The following is a 12334-nucleotide window of genomic DNA, read 5'->3' on the forward strand; positions in this document are numbered from 1 at the left end:
AGAGAGGCCCTGGGCCTTTATTTAGTTGCTTTAAAATATAAATTTTTTTTTCCAAATTTGTATAAATGTAAAAGGATGTGAAAATGTAGTTTGAAAATTTTAAATTTCCCAGACACTTGGATAAACATAGTAAACTAGAAATGCCTGCCTGGCTCTGTAGATAAAGCTGCAACTCTGGATCTCAGGTTTTATGCTTCAGCCCATGTTGGGTGTAGATTACTTAAAAAGAAAAAGTCTAAAAAACCTCCATGGTAGATAATAATACTTGTTTATCTCTTGATTTCCAAAATTCACATTTTTGGAAAATATTTTATTTGCTTATTTGAGAGACAGAGTGCATAGGAACAAGTGTCTAAAAGTAGGTAGATGGAAAGGGAAACACAGGCTCCTCACTGAGCAAGGAGCCTTAAACTGAGGCTCAATTCCAGGACCCTGAGATCATGACCTGAGCTGAATGCAAAATCTTAAATGACTGAGCCTCTCACAATCCTCTAATACTCTTTAAGAAGTTTAGTAAAGACATCCCAAAGGGCAGAAATTCACAAACACAAAGGGAAACATGAAAGAAGTTATCAGCAGACAGTAAAGTAACCAATATTAGAAAATGAGCTGTATATGCTTAGGAGTGAACAAAGATACTAAAGAAGAAAACCAGGCCTAGGGTGGAAGCACTCAGTGTTGCTGTGCCCTCCAGAAAGGGTCAAGGAAAAGAAGCACCACATATTTTTGTGAATTAAGGAAGATTTCATGGCCCACATTGGTTGGAATGTGTGTGTGTGTAAGTGTGCGTGTGCGTGTGTGTGTGTGTCTTGAGGTTAAGGGAAGGAATCTAAGCAGACTGAGTGGTCACCTTCAGCGCTCAGACCTGAGCATACAAAGCATGGAAGGTTACTGTGATTCAGCTGATGTAATGGAATGAAATAAATATAAGAGTTTGGTAACCTAATGACCAAGCTCTGGTGTCTCTTCTGGCCATTCTAAATCGCTGAGCTGTGGAAACTAAACAGTGAGGAGGAGGACGACTCAGAGACAGGATCTATTGTCTGAGCCCTGCAGCCTGAGCTCTTTAGCCAAGAGTGATTAGATTTTTCTGCTGTCCGGCCCCAGAGAGGCATGTGACCAGACCCTGACAGTGAGGAGGAACACTAGCATTCACCAGAGGTAGCTTGACAGAGCTGCAATGAATAGTCTAAACACTTTGCCTTCTTGCCATAAGTGACCTATTTCTGCCTTGGGTGAAATCACATAGTGTGAGCATACAAGATTCTTATATCTTGTTTTCATGATCTTACATGTTATGTGGTTTCTAGAATTCATTACAGGTAGTATTAAATGATTATGTACTGCTTCAGGAATTTTCATGTCCTTCTTACACATGGGCCATGCTAATATCCTCTGTATCATTCTAATTTTAGTGTATGAGCTCCCAAAGTGAGGCCTGTCCATCATATGTTCATAAGTGCCACCCACCGACTTTTATCTCAAATGCAGTGAATGAACATATCACAGTTAAACCATCTATCCTAAGTCTTCGTTTCAATATAAATCTTACTCAAGTTTATTTTCAGATTTAATGTTTTTATTAAAGTTGCTTAATGCAAAAGAGTTTTGGGTAGTGAGACTCTCAGCTGGTACAAAGAGAAGTGTGACAGGACCCACACAACTTGCTATACCAGGAAAGTCCTGTTTCCTGTTCTGGGACCAAAGCAGGATGTACCAGACAATCCCCCTCACCTTGGCAGTCTCACCTCACACTGTTGAGCCCTGAAATTGCAGAAGAAGATGACATTTTTCATCTAGTGGGAGAACTCAAACTTGGTGCCTCCAGGCTTCTCAAGGTGGTCATAGCTTCCATGTGGCTTGGTCAGGATGGTCCCTGTGCGAATGTGCCACCCGTATGACTTCAAATCAAGAGAGATGGGCAGTATCTTGTGGGTACCTTGAGAAGGACATGTGTAAAGTAGAAGTGTTTTGTGCCACATCACCTATTCTGAAACCCCTGATCCCATGCTTTTTCCTTCAGGATCTAGTATTGCCCAGACGGGAACTGAAGCCCAAGCAGCAAAGTCAGTGCCGGAGAAGGGGGCTGTCATCCTGGAATGCACATATAACACCAGTGAACTCAGTTAAAGTCTACTGTGGTACAAGCAGCTCAGTAGTGAGGTGGTGATGTTCCTTATCCATCAAGAATCTCACAGCCAGCAAAATGCCACAAATGTCGCTACTCACTGCATTTTCAGAAGACAAGAAAATCCATCCAACTCGTCATCTACACTTCAGAGCTCGCGGACTCCGCAATGTATTCCTGTGCACTGAGGGAGCCCACAGTGAGTGGCACCTTGGAGGGAGGTGTACCCAAGCCCCACAGCTCTTGTTGATGCCTGCTCCTGCTGTAGGGCCCAAGGCAGGGATTTGCCATCCCAGACAGGATGAGGCTAAGGTTGTGGCAGCACAGGCGCAGGGCTAGAGGGAAATTCTCACTCTCAGAAAACACCTCTCCAGTTAAGAGTTATCCTGCATCCAAAAGATCCCTGTAAATTTGTGTTGAAATTGTTATCGAAGACTAGAATAACCACAGTAAACATGTTGCCATTTTGCAATTAGATTCAGCTAGAAGATTTGGCTAAGGAAATTTAGAAATCTTGACTCAAAAATCAGTAATAATGTGTGTGAATTGTTGGATTTTCAGATAAATTTGTTCACTACAATTCATTGAGGATATCTTTGATACAGGCATCGTTAGAATAAGAAAGGCCATGAATTATCTGTGTGGTTTCCTTTTTTTGTTTTATATCATGCTGTTTCGTACCATTTAGTGATTTAGTTTGATTAGATTTATTTATTGCGAGTATTAAATCGTACTCTCATTTAGTTTCAAGACACCTGCTCTGTGACGTAATTTGTACTAGTGTCCATTCCATCTTATTAACACATCTCTCTAACCTAGATGTGCTCAGTTTGCATATAAGAGGTTTAACTGCTTCTCGCCAGTGTTATCCACAAAAGATCAGAATTAGGAGCTCTTAGGGGTACATGGTGAAGGAGCAGAGTGTGAATTGTCCTCTTTGTGTTTCCTGCCTCTCAACACTCCTTCAAGAATATTTTTTGCCTCATGTGGCTCAGTGTGTACACTCTCGAGCCCTCCTTGTTTGATCCTTTTTTGCCACATTCTCCCCACTTTCCTCTTCCCACCTCTCACTGCACATCCCTTGTGCCTTCAAGTTTGAATGGTAACGGATGATTGATAAGACCAACGTCTTGCATTCTAACACCCTCTTATGTTTGCTAGAAAGGCAGATGTGTAGAGCAGAAATCTTAAGAAGAATCTCTTGATGGGTTCTAAATACAAAATTTTACCATTTTAACTTACGTTTTAACCATTTACATTTCTTTGACATGTACGGTGGTATCAAATACATTTACATTGTTCAGCCAGCACCACATTCCATTCCTAGAATTCATTTCACCTTGAAAAATTGTATATTTTTACCCATTAAACAATAACTCTCCATTATTGCATCCCTCCATTCCTTGGAAAGTATCAATCTGCTTTCTTGTTCCATGAGATTCACTGCTTCAGATACTTCAAAGAATTGGAATTATTCAGCATTGGTCATTTTGTGACATTTCATTTGACATAATGCCCTCAGTGTTCAATGCTGCAACAGAATTTCTTTTTTTTTTTAAGGTCGAATAATATTCCAGTGCTTTACAGAGTACATTTTGTTTATCTATGTCTATCTGTGGATGGACATTTGGGTTGCTTCCACCATTTGGTGGAAATAGGAATTTAGAATCATCTCAATAATTCAGATATATAGATAAATTCTTTCCATTTCTGAGTTGACTCGTGAGATTGAATTCCTGGATGATAAGGCAATTTTATTTCAGATTTTTGAGGAATATTTATACTTGTTGATTGGAACAACAATGCTCTAGACTGTGTTAACAGAAGCAAGTTTCAAGGAAGAGAGAATGAGCATGATTACTAGTCATGGATGGAGCTCCAGTAGATCGGCGCAACACAAAACCCTAGAAGAGTTTGTGCCTCTTGCTACACCATATTGCTTACACCAGATGCCGAATAATTGTTCTGAATGGAACTGTGAGGCCACTACCCATGGGTCAACTCCTGAATAGCAGTTTATGGATCCATTATAACAGTAAAAGAGTCAACCTGTAATTTCTTAATTCTTCCTCATTAGTTCCATTTGCATTAATAAAGAACCGGTAAAAGACTGTCTTGAGATATTCCAAAGGCTTGGGAAGAAGTCATTTTGCTACCCTCTAGAGTCTGTCTCAACGTTTCTTTGTCAACTATCTGTAGTGGCAAAAACAGGGAACAGGGTTTTGCTATGATCCAGCTCTGTGTTCAAAACTCTTAGTTCTGCCGTGAATTTTCCTGGCCCTTTTGAGCTTTGTTTCATTATTTGTAAATTGTAGCGTGATGTCTTCTTTAATTTTTTTCAATTTAATTCTGTCAATTTAACAATAATGTATTGAAAGAGTTTGATGAGTATCAGATGAACAATTTAGGAGGGCAATCTTAATAGGTACAGAAAAAGCATTTGACGAAGTCCAGATCCTTTCCTGAGAGAAAGTGCCAGTGAATTAGATAGAATTGAAGGGGATCTGCACCTTGCAGAAGGGCTCAACAGAAGGCTGCGTCAAATGGCATACTTGATGGTGAAAGCTTAGTTGCTTTTTCGTTACTTTCAGAATTAAGGGAAGAATTTTAGCTCTTACCTCGTGTATTTAATATGGAAGTAGAGGTTCCAGCCAACTCAATAAGTCACGTGGTAGAAAAAAAGGCCATACAGTTTGGAAAGAAAGAAGTGAACTGATCTTTATTAATAGGCAGCATAATTGAGCAGAAAATGCAAGGAAATCTTCAAAACAGCTACTACAACAAATTGGTTTAAGAAAGCCGAATGTACACCTACCATACGATCCAGCCATTCTACTCCCAAATATGGACTCAAGAGAAATGAAAGCATTTGTCTATAAAAAGCGTCATACTCAGAAAAAAAGTCTTATACTCAATAATTCACGGCACCTTTATCTGTCACAGCCCACTGGGACTAATCCATATGGTCAGCAACAGCTAAATAGACAAATTGTTTTATAGGCACAAGATAGGATATGACACAGCAACAGAAAGAAACAAACTCTTGATAAGATGACCAATGAAAAAAATCTCAAAATAATTATGTTGAGAAGAAGCCAGACAAAAGAGTACAATTTGTAGAATATTTATACAAAATTATAAAATATGCAGACTAACTAATGCCTGAAACATTCCCTGGAAATGAGGATGGTGCAGGTTGAAAGAAGGATTACAAAGAGACATGAGAAAGCATTTGAGGTGATGCATACGCTCATTACCTCAAATGTGGTGAGGACTTCACAAATACATACATATGTCAAATTTTACAGAATCGCTCACTTCAAATCGGCACAGTTTATTTTTATGAAAGTTCACCATAAATAAAGCCATGAGATATCCAAATTTACTATGTATATCTTCCCTCACTGTTGTGCAACATTTTCGTGTGACCTAAAATGCAAACTATTTCTCCTGTAGGTTTGCAGTGGTTTAGAAATTAGTTTGTTTTACAGAAAGTTATAGGTAATGATGCTCCACACCTATGTGCTATACTGTTTATTTTCAACCCAGCATCATCCCAACCTGTTTGGCATTCTTTCTGCATGTCTGTATATGAGTTTGTAGCTGCTTGTCGTGAATTCCTTTTTAACATAGTTTTTAGGCAGGTTCTAATACTGTGATTGGAAGGTAGAGGAGAGGAAGGGACACATGAAGCCAAGAAATAACCAGGCCTGAGTTTCTTACTCCACTGTGCATCTGGAAACTGTTTCCATGTTGGCTCTGGACTCATGAAAGTCCTTGACCTGAATCTGTGGAGAATGGCCACGAGGAAACAGCTTGAGCCTCTTCCATCTATGTGTCTAGAGGTAAGGATTTATAGGGCTTTAGAGAAGATGTGCCCATCTGGAGAACTGTATCCTGAAAATCCAGATTTCTTACAATGAGAGGAAGAGTGTGAAAAAAATGTTTTATTTATTTATTCATGAAAGACACAGAGACAAAGGCAGAGACACATGCAGACGGAGAAGCAGGTTCCTCACAGGGAGCTGGATGCGGGACTTGATCCTAGGCCTCTGGGGTCACGTCATAAGCCGAAAGCAGATGCTCAACCGCCTTGCCACCCATGTGTCCCAATAAGGAAAAGTTTTTGATTAAAGTTTGGCAACAAAATGTGGTGGGTGGTAATAGAAAGCATACTTGAGGCTAAAATCTGTTGAGTGTAGCATTCGTATTTGTGGCTTGATTCACATATATAGGTTTCCTGAGGTTGGAGTTAACAAAACAGTGAGATTATAAGCTAAGAATCTCAGATCAGAGCTCCTCGGTGGCTCCAACAGCTAAGTATCAAACTCTTGCATTTGGCTCGAGTTAGGATCTCAGGGCTGTGACACTGAGCTCCGTGTCATGCTCTGTGCTCAGCCAGAAGGAGCGCTCAGACAATAGATCTTTCCCTCTCCCTTTCCCTCTACCCCTCTGCCCTGCTCTAGCTCTTGCACTGTCTCTCTCTCTAAATAAATAAAATAAATCTTTAATGAAAAGAAGGATTTCAGATCATTAAGGACTTGACAACTTTATTTATAATGATTCTCCTGTCTAGAGTTCATATTTTCCATTTGTTAAAGATTATACGAATCAGAAATATTTGCCTATTGAAACAGTTGACTATAAAGCAGTGTGACATTTGTTTTGAGAACCTTTATCAAAAAGATAGGATTCCATACAGCTGTTAAAATTTTCCAACGAAGTATATGGTTTTCAGGAAAAGCCATTTGTTCATTTCTGTTTAACAAATACTTAGTGAGTGCTTCAATAAGGACAGTCACTATTCTTAATTTTAAGCTACAGTGCCAAAAAAATACAGAATCACTCAGCAATGACTTGTCTCCTTATCACTTTTTCTGTATTTGACCTCCACCCTGTTCTGGCAGTCAGGGGATTTCTCGCCGGCCCACATGGACACACGAGACTATAAAGTACTCTAGTAAAATTATTTAGAAGATTGCTAATCCTCTCAGCTACAGAAATGCCCTGGGATGCCATGTTAAAGAACTTCCATATCATGCAATGTCTGAAGAACAAAGTAGACCTGAGAGGTTAGGACTGCTGCTGTTCGGAGTTCCAAGTGCCACCTGAAGCCTGACATGTGCCTCATGAAGTCAGGGATGAAACAGGCTGTTGAGTTTGGGCGGATTCTGGCCAGCATGCACTCATGTCAGCCGCTGTCCACCAGGGGGTGCAGCTTCCCACCACATTCTGATTTCCTGGGGAATGTGGGTTTTCACTGATCATTTCCCCGTGACTTGAACATTTCTTCATGTTAAGAAGGAGAAACATTATCTAGGTGACGCTCCAGAGATGAAGTGTGCTCCAGGGGTCATGATTGTACTGCTCTTACTGCTTGGTAAGTGAAATTCCTCTTACAATTTGGATTCTGGTTTTCCACTGTGTCGTCAAAACCTTTAACTATAATTTTATTTAAGAGCTTCATGCCCAAGGTGACACAGGTCTGTTTTCTTTTTCCCCCAGGACAAACCCATGGAGACTCAGTGAACCAGACGGAAGGCCAAGTGATCCTCTCAGAAGAGGCCTTCCTGACTATAAACTGTACCTACTCGACAACATGGCCCCCCACTCTTTTCTGGTATGTCCAGTATCTGGGAGAAGGGCCACAGCTCCTCCTGAAAGCAGTGACAGACAAGGAAAAGGGAAGCAACAAAGGTTTTGAAGCCACCTTGGACAAAACATCCAGATCCTTCCACTTGAAGAAAGGCTCGGTGCAACAGTCAGACTCAGCTGTGTACTACTGTGCCTTGAGTGACACAGTGATAGGGACTGCAGGGGGAGCTGGGTGCAAACTCTGAGCAGAGCAGGGCCTGGATGCCGAGCCTCTCTGACTGATCCACTCTGGTTCCAGCACAGCCTGTGGCTGTTTGTCTTTCAATGTCTGGTTGTTACAAAGTCAGACAAATGGCTGGAGCTTAGGAACCAGAAGTGACATTCCACAACATCAAGTGTTCATTAGTGACATTTAAAATAGTTTGATGCCAAGAGTTCCTCAGCCAGGGAGTAAGCAATTTCAACATAAATCCATGTAACAATGAGGTGGCACCTGCCTGATTCTTGCTGTGAGAGTCCAGCCGCACAAGTTGATCAGACAATCCTGGTGGGTAGTACTGTGCCTTTTGACACTTTTAGAAAGACAAGGTGTGCCCAAGATCGTGGCTTCTGCCCATTGTCTTCCTGATGGAGTATGACGAGAGAGGTGATGGGAGAGCTAGAGCTCCCAAACTCAGTTTCAGTAAAGAAGGGAAGGGAAGAAAGGAATAGGAACAGGAAGAAAGAGGCCAGGGACTTCTGCCCTGCTTTCTTCTCTGGGATATCAGATGGTAGACACAGGCTGGTGTTCAAAATGAAGGCATGGGGGCAGAAACAGAATCATGAAAGGGTTCATGTCCTGGCCACTAAAATAGATCAGTTGGCTCTCTGGCTAGGAACTGAAGGGAGACTGTTCTCGGTGCCCAGGAAATATGGTGAGAGAAAATGCTCTTGCACTGCTATTTCCTGACAATATAAATCAATAGATGACACAGAGAGGGAACTATACAGATTTTGCCAATGATTTTGCAATCTTCTTTTTAAAAATATTTTAAGAAGATGTATTTATTTATTTTATTTTTTAAGATTTTATTTATTTATTTATGAGAGACACACAGAGAGAGCGAGAAAGAGAGAGAGAGAGAGAGAGAGAGGCAGAGACATAGACAGAGAAGCAGGCTCCATGCAGGGAGCCCAACATGGGACTCAATCCTGAGTCTCCAGAATCACACCCTGGTCTGAAGGCTGCGCTAAACTGCTGAGCCACCTGGACTGCCCATTTAGTTATTTATTTTAGAGAGAAAGAGTGAGAGAAAGCTAGAGCAGGGAATGGCAGAGAGAGAGAGAGAGAGAGAGAGAGAGAGAATCTCAATCACACTCTCCCTTGAGCACAAAGCCCAAAAAGGGACTGGATCTAAGGACCCTGAGATCACGGTCTGAGTGAAAGCCAAGAGTCAGTCGGTTGCTTGCCTGATCCATTCCGGTGCCATGAAACCTTCTTTAATTATTTTCTCCTTTTATTAATGAGCTATGATCAGAATATTAATATATTTCCTCATTATTATATATTGTACACTTAAATTAATTTTTAATTGGTTTAAAATACAATTTTTTTCAAAGCTCTATAAATTCAAATGCACTTCAAAATGCATTTTAAATAATTCAAAATATTATATAATAAGAATATTTCTCAGACAGTTGGATAAAATTGTAGACTAGGGGTGTTTGGCTGACCTGCTCAGTAGAGCTGCAATTCTGGATCTCAGGGTTGTAAGTTCAGGCGCCATGTTGGGTGTTGAGATTACTTAAAAAGAAAATCTCTAAAAATACCCCTGGGAGATTGCTAATACACATTTATCTCTTGATTTCTCTAAAACTCTATTAAAAAGATAGTAAAGATACTTCAAAGGGCAGAAATTTGCAAACCCAAAGAGAAGTATGACAGAAGCTATCATCACACAGTGACGCCAAGCAATTTTAGAGAATGAGGTGTGTATGGTGAAAGGCAAACTTGCATGAAGGACTAGATTGGGAGAAAGTTGAGCTTAGCGTGGAAGTACCTCAGTGTGTGCTGTGCCCCCAGAATGAGACAGGGAGAAGCACCATGGTTTTTTAGGTAATTAAGGAAGATGGTGTTGCCCACATTGGTGGGTATGTATGTGTGTGCGTGTGGGTGTGTGTTTGCCTGTGTTGAAGGTATGGGGGTGGAGGGAAGTGAAATATGTGGATTGAGTGAGAACATTTCTAAGTCACAGAACAGCCATGCACTCCACAGCCTTTCATAGGAAACAACGATCACTTTCTCAACCCAGCAGAAGATTGGAAGTTGGTTTTTGAGCAATTGAAAGGCACACAATAAAAAATTTCCCCCAAATGTTGTGTATTATGAAGCTTTTTGACTTTTGCTCACCATTAGACTTTCCTTCCCTTAAGGAAGTTCTTCCCTTCCTCTGTCTAGCCCCTGGCAGTCCATGATCTTTTTACTGTCTCCACAGTGTTGTCTTTCTCAAGAATGTCACATACTAGGTAGCAAACAGAATGTAGCCTTTTCAGACTGGCTTCTCTCACTTAGAAATACGCAGGTAAGTCTCCTCCATGTCTTTCCGTGGCTTGATGGCTCATTTCTCTTCAGCACTGAGTACAATACCCTTGTCTGGCTGTACAATAGTTTCCTTACCCTTTCTTCTACTGAAAGACATCTTCCTGGCTTCTCTATTTTGGCAATTGTGACTAAAGCTACTATAAACAGCTGTGTGCAAGTTGTTGTGTAGACAGACGTTTCCAGCTCTTTGGGTAAACCCCAAGGGTTGTCACTGCTAGATCACATGGTAGGAGTCTGTTTGGTTGTGTAAGAAACTGTTACCCTTGTGTTTCAACGTGGCACTATAGTTGCACGTTTGTGTCAGCCACAAATGAGGCCTCCTGGGCATGCTTGACTGTGTTAAAAGAAAAAAGAAACAGACCAGCCTTGAAAATTCCCTGGGCAAAGAGCACGTGGAAATCAGCTTAGTCCTACAAATAAAGCTTAATTTAGCTTATTTTGCACGACTAACTTGACCTGTATCATTTTTTGCTTTTTTTTACCTTTAGGAATTTTTTTACCTTTTTTACCTTTAGGAAATTACAGTGTTGCAACTAAATGCACCGTTATATTTACGGATTTCTTTTGAACGAAGGTAAGGCAATCAAATAGCACAAGATGAGATTTACTAAATTAATTTCCGATATCAGTTTCTATACAATTCTATTTTAAAAGTAAGATTTGGTTTACTTTTAATCCCCATTCAATCTAAGCAGTTATCTTCTTCTCTGACCATCTGCATTTCCTTCATCAGGAAGCTTGGAATGAATGGGGCAGGGGATCTGTGTCTGCTGATTGCCTGGTCTGAGGTGTCTTTGCAGACTGTTTGAGTCCTCTAGGGGGCACTGCGGGCCGTACAAGACACCAAGTCTTTCTGATGATCCAGGGTTGAATGTTAGTTAAGGAGAGAACAGAAGTCAAGTGAGCCAGTCCATTATGGATAGCAATGGTGGTGGAATGAGGGTGGGGTGGGGGAGGGAATCTGTGTCAGTTCATCTCATGTTTTCAGCTCTGCCATTTCAACTTCAGACATGTCGAGGCCATGACCCTATATCCAAGTAATTATTCTCAGAACAGGGTAGGATTTTTCTGGGCATTGTGATGTCACCATGGAAGCTCAATAGAAAACATGGTTTACAAGCTGCCAATTGTTATGAATAAAATCCCCGAAAATTACTGCCATTGAAATTTTTTCAATACCGCAGATATCCTCCCTCTTCGTACATCCATGCTGAGAGTGGAGAGAACAAGAATGTAGAGAAGAAGAAGAGAGGAAAAAGTAAGGAACAGAAATAGAAGGAAAGGTAGAGGACAATGTTGACTTTGACCGGCCATGTGTGACTTGGCCAGACTCAGCTGTGTAAGTGAGCAGGTGTCCACCAGTTGCACAGGAGACTAAGAGAGCTGGAAATTAAATTAGAGAGGACGTTATGCAGACATCTTATTTTTCTCTGACCAAATTCTGTTTGGAATCATTATCTATGCAGATGGGAAATGTCTCTATTGGTTTCTAGAACTATCTTGATATCAGGAAATTGTAGATATTTCTGCAATACCCAATGCAGACTATCAGATGGTTCACCACGATCAACTATTTTTATATAAGTGAATTCTCACATTGTCTGTCCAATGATGCAATTTTGGGAATGGAGTCACTCTTCCCTATGATATATCAAGGTTCTGCATAACCCAGAGTAGCTGACACTTCTAGAAATATCATCCACCTTTCCTCACACACTAACCCATACATTTCTTACGTAAAGTGTTTATGAAGAGAAAAAGAACTCTTATATCTTTCTATATTGGAAATATTGCCCCTCTCCCTCGGCAGTGTTGGCAAGTGCAATTTTGAAGACATTACTGTGCAGTGTCACTGGGGCACTGTGGGAGGAGTCTCGAGTTTTGTGACTGATGAGACTGAGGTGTGATTGCTGCCCTGTGATTCTAGTGGAACAGATTGAGTGTAAGAACAGAGTTTCTCTAGACCCGGACTCTACACTCTGTAGAGTAGGGGTTAAGGCACCTCATTGACTAGACAAAGAATCATGAAG

At 40.8% G+C, this 12334-nt stretch overlaps 1 non-coding gene across 1 annotated transcript; it reads right to left on the minus strand.

Annotated features, from left to right (window-relative positions):
• Positions 1-1332: 1332 nt before the first annotated feature.
• Positions 1333-1439, minus strand: LOC140640703 (U6 spliceosomal RNA). Its single transcript, XR_012037346.1, has one exon. It is a non-coding gene; the product is annotated as a U6 spliceosomal RNA (small nuclear RNA).
• Positions 1440-12334: the final 10895 nt, after the last annotated feature.

This window comes from Canis lupus, chromosome 9 (genome assembly GCF_048164855.1).
Source record: "Canis lupus baileyi chromosome 9, mCanLup2.hap1, whole genome shotgun sequence".
Classification (NCBI taxonomy): domain Eukaryota; kingdom Metazoa; phylum Chordata; class Mammalia; order Carnivora; family Canidae; genus Canis; species Canis lupus.